The sequence below is a fragment of the Chiloscyllium plagiosum genome, unplaced genomic scaffold (genome assembly GCF_037043375.1).
Source record: "Chiloscyllium plagiosum isolate Xiang-an unplaced genomic scaffold, Cpla_swu_hap1 HiC_scaffold_52, whole genome shotgun sequence".
Classification (NCBI taxonomy): domain Eukaryota; kingdom Metazoa; phylum Chordata; class Chondrichthyes; order Orectolobiformes; family Hemiscylliidae; genus Chiloscyllium; species Chiloscyllium plagiosum.
This window is the reverse complement of record NW_028270190.1, coordinates 23,933,063-23,937,163: the sequence shown is the minus strand read 5'-3', so window position 1 is coordinate 23,937,163 and position 4,101 is coordinate 23,933,063.

Here is a 4,101-nt window from a genome sequence, read left to right as displayed (position 1 = left end):
TCTGGTCGGCAGGGACGGGTTGGACCGAAGAGTCTGTTTCCATGCTGTACATCTCTATGAATCTATGAAAGCAGAGCAGTGGACGTGATCTATATGGACTTCAGTGAGGCACTTGACAAGGTTCCTCATGGTAAACTGTTTAGCAAATTAAGATCATGTGGAATATCGGGTGGACTAGCCATTTCACTGTAGAATTGGCTCAAAGAGGGTGGATGGTTATTTTTCAGACTGGAGGCCCATGACCAGCGGTTTCGCACAAGGATCGGTGCTGGGCCCACTGTGTTCTGTCAGTTACATAAATGACTTGGATGTGTATATAAGAGGCATAGTTCTTAACTGGAAGATGGTAATAAAGTTGGAGGTGCAGTCGACAGCGAAGAAGCTAACCTCAGAGTACAACAGGATCTTGATCAGATGGGCCACTGGGCTGAGGAGTGGCAAACGGATTTTAATTTAGATAAATGTAAAGTGCTGCATTTTGGGAAGGCAAATTAGGGCAGGACTTGTACACTTTATGGAATGGTCCCGTGGATATTGCTGAACAAAGAGACTTTGGAGTGCAGGTTCATAGTCCTTGATAATGGAATTGCAAGTCGACAGGATAGTGAAGAAGGCATTTAGTATACTTTCCTGTATTGATCAGAAGGTCATGTTTTGGCTGCACAGGACATGGGTTTGGCCACGTTTAGAATGCTGTTTTCACTTCTGGTCTTCCTGCTGTTGGAATGATGCTGTGAGATTTGAAAGGGTTCTGACAAGATTTATAAATATGTTGCCAGTGTTAGAGAGTTTCAGCTATAGATAGAAGCTGAATCGAGTGGGGCTATTTCCCCTGGAGCATCGGAGGCTGAGGGGTGACCTTACAGAAATTTATAAAATTATGAGGGGCATGGATAGGATGAAGAAGTAAAGACTTTTCCCCTGTGCAGGTGATTCCAGAACTGGAGGGTATAGGTTTAAGGAGAGGGGAAAGAATTGGAAGAGATTTAAGGGGCAAACTATTCACGAAGATGGTGGTGTGTGTCTGAAATGCGCTGCCAGAGAAAGTGCTGGATGTGTGTACTGTAACACTTAAAAGACACCTGGATGGGTATTTCAATAGGAAGAGTTTGGGAGCAAATTCGCGAAATGTGAGCAAATGGAACTGGATTAATTGATGATATTTGGTCTTAATAGACGAGTGGGACTGAAGGGTCTGTTTCTGTACTGAACGGCTCCGTGACTCTGTGACTCTATTTGGTGCGTTTAACCCTCTCTCTCTCTCTCAACGCACGTATAATTCTATTTAGCTCTGTATGTATCTCTCTCTCTGTCTCCCCCCACACAGACAATCTCAACCAGAGGGAGCTGCTGTCTCTTACGACAGAGAGAGAAATTACATGCGTTGAGAATTACGTTGTCATATTCTACTGAAGATTTATTCTCCTTGAGGGGGTTCACTGTCTCCACCCCAGTGAGCAGGATACATTGCAATGTCTCTCAGTTCCCTCCCAGAAAGCTGTCTGTCCCATTGAGATGTCAGTGTCAGGACATGAACTTCGTTGGATCTCCCTCAACATTGTCATGTTAATTCTAGCACAGGAAAGCTTGATCATTCCCTGTTTGCTTTTAAGGCTTTTTAAAACTTTGTAATGTGTATCAGTGCAGTTTGAAAATATTAAACATTGACCCCTCAGGAGCCTCGAAGATTCTCTGTCCCTGAATCTACACCAAACACAAAACTGGCCGGACCGGGGGGATATTTGCTGAGGTTCCCTCTTGGGATTTTCCTGGGTTCAGTGTGACTCCCAGATATAACTCTCTCTCTCTCTATCCCTATCCCTCTCTGTCTTTATCCGTATCTGGTCCATCCCTGCCGACACATCACATATTACTCTGACATTACACCAAGCCTTTGATGAGAATTTCACATTCAGCGTTTTAATTTCCTCCTGTGTGTCAGACACTTAACATGGTTGTGTCAAATCCCAAGGCCCTGGTTATTTTAACCTCAGGCTTAAAACTTGCTTTAAAATGGCAGAGCCACAATCAATCTCAGTTAACCAGAGACACTTAAAAATCCAGGGTATCCCAGAGGAAATTAAACCTCGGGCTAACAAATAGACACAACTCACACGGCACCATGGGGTTTAGCCTGTCGAATAGGCCTCAGGCTGATGTCCGCCCCTCCCCTCTCGAGGAAGCTTCTGTCTAAGGGAAGGATTTCTTGTCCTGTCGTAGTCTCAAAATAGCAATTCCTGCAAGGGGTGCGTGGAGAGAGTGAGAGAGAAAAAGATTATAGGAACTGGAAAAGGGAGGGGGGTGATTTTCAAATAAATTACACAGCAAGATGTCATTCCTTCACAGAAAACACCCCTCAGCAAACCCAAGTATGATCACATTGGGAGAAAAGTTTGGGGATTTCAATCCATGAACCATCGGGCAGCCTTAAAACGTTTAGTTTATCAAAACGGTATCAGAGCACAACAGGATCTCACAGGCAGCAACATGTCAGCAGCAAGATTAGCTCGATATTTCTGATAGGGGCTGATTAAAAGTTCAATATTTGTTGCAACTACACGCACTGACATATTTATGATTTCACAATTTCAAATGCCTCTCCCTCCTTCCCTCTCTCTCTTTCTCCTTCCTCTCTCTTTCAGAAGTCTCTTTCTCACTTCCACTGTCAATTTGAACATTCACACATCATTACTTAAGAAAAAGTCTTTAAAAGTCAGTTTGAAATTTAGCGTTTTAATTTCCTCTTTGGGAAGTTCTGTCTCTCAGACACCCGCTGCGGGTGGGGACATGGGGGTTAACAAGTTTGTGTCAAATCCGAAGACCTTGGTTACTTTAACCCCAGGCTTCAAAACTGTTTTAAAATTACAGGACCTCAATCTGACAGGACCCAGTTAACCAGAGGCCTGTTAAAAAAAACAGGGTCCAACAGATTAAACCACTCTTTGGGGAATAAAGAGACACAACTGAGGTGGGGTCCCACAGAGTGCGGCCTGTGGAATAGGCCTCAGGACTGTGTGCCAAACTTGGAGGATGCTCTTGTTCAAAGTTCACCTTGTCCCAAACTCTCTCTCTCTCTCTTTGGATGTTCCAAGCGAATAATAATTCCCTGGGATAAAAGAGACAGGGTCAATTAAAAGACGGAGAAAAAAACGCTCAGATAGATGACACAGCAAGATTTCCAGGTATTTCCTCTCCTAGTAACATCCAAACATTAAACATGTCAGGTGAAAGTTGAATTTTCAGGCCAGACAATTTTGAAACCGTTACACTATGAAGTTTTAGCTGATGAGAAGACTCACTGCCTCTAAAGGTAGCCTGGTGTCAGTTGATGCACAGCATGATCCCATATGGAAGCATGTAGCAGTAGCCACATCATCTGATTCTTTTCTCCTCTGCAATGCTGATCAAGTGTTAATTATTTGCTCTAATGCCAGAATATAACATTCCTGCTGTTTCACAATCTCAAATAGCTCTCCCTCTCTCTCCTACTGTGGAAGGGGTATTGACATTCACTCTGTGGGCAAATTATGGAGCAAACTCATGGAGCTGCAGATTGCTCAGGCCTTGGATTCGAGAACACAGAACAACACAGCACAGGAACTTGCACTTCCACCCTCCAAGCCTGCGCCAACACTTTTTGTCATTATTTTCTAAAAGTATCATCTAAAACTGTTTTTTTTTTCCTCCAGACGTCGGGTGGCTTGGATTTGGTCGTGTAGGTGGCCGAGTACTTGCATGTCTTTGGCGGAGTGTTAGGGGGAATTGATGGACTCAGCTGCAGGGCGTTGGGGTTGTTTGGTGCGTGTGTCCAAGAGATGTTCACTGAAACATTCCTCAAGTTAGCGTCCTGCGTCCACAATGTAGGGGAGACACCAGCAAGAGCAACAGACAGTAGATGAGGTGGGTGTATGTGCAGGAAAATCTCTGCCAGATGGGAAAGGGTCCATTGGGGCCTTGTACAGGGAGGTGTGGCTGCAGGTTTTACACTTTGTTCTGTGACAGGGCAAGGTGCCAGGAGTGGAGGAGGGGGTTAGTGGGGACGTTGACCTCACCAGGAAGTCATGGAGAGAATGTGGAAGCAGTCTGCAGAGACTGTTCTCT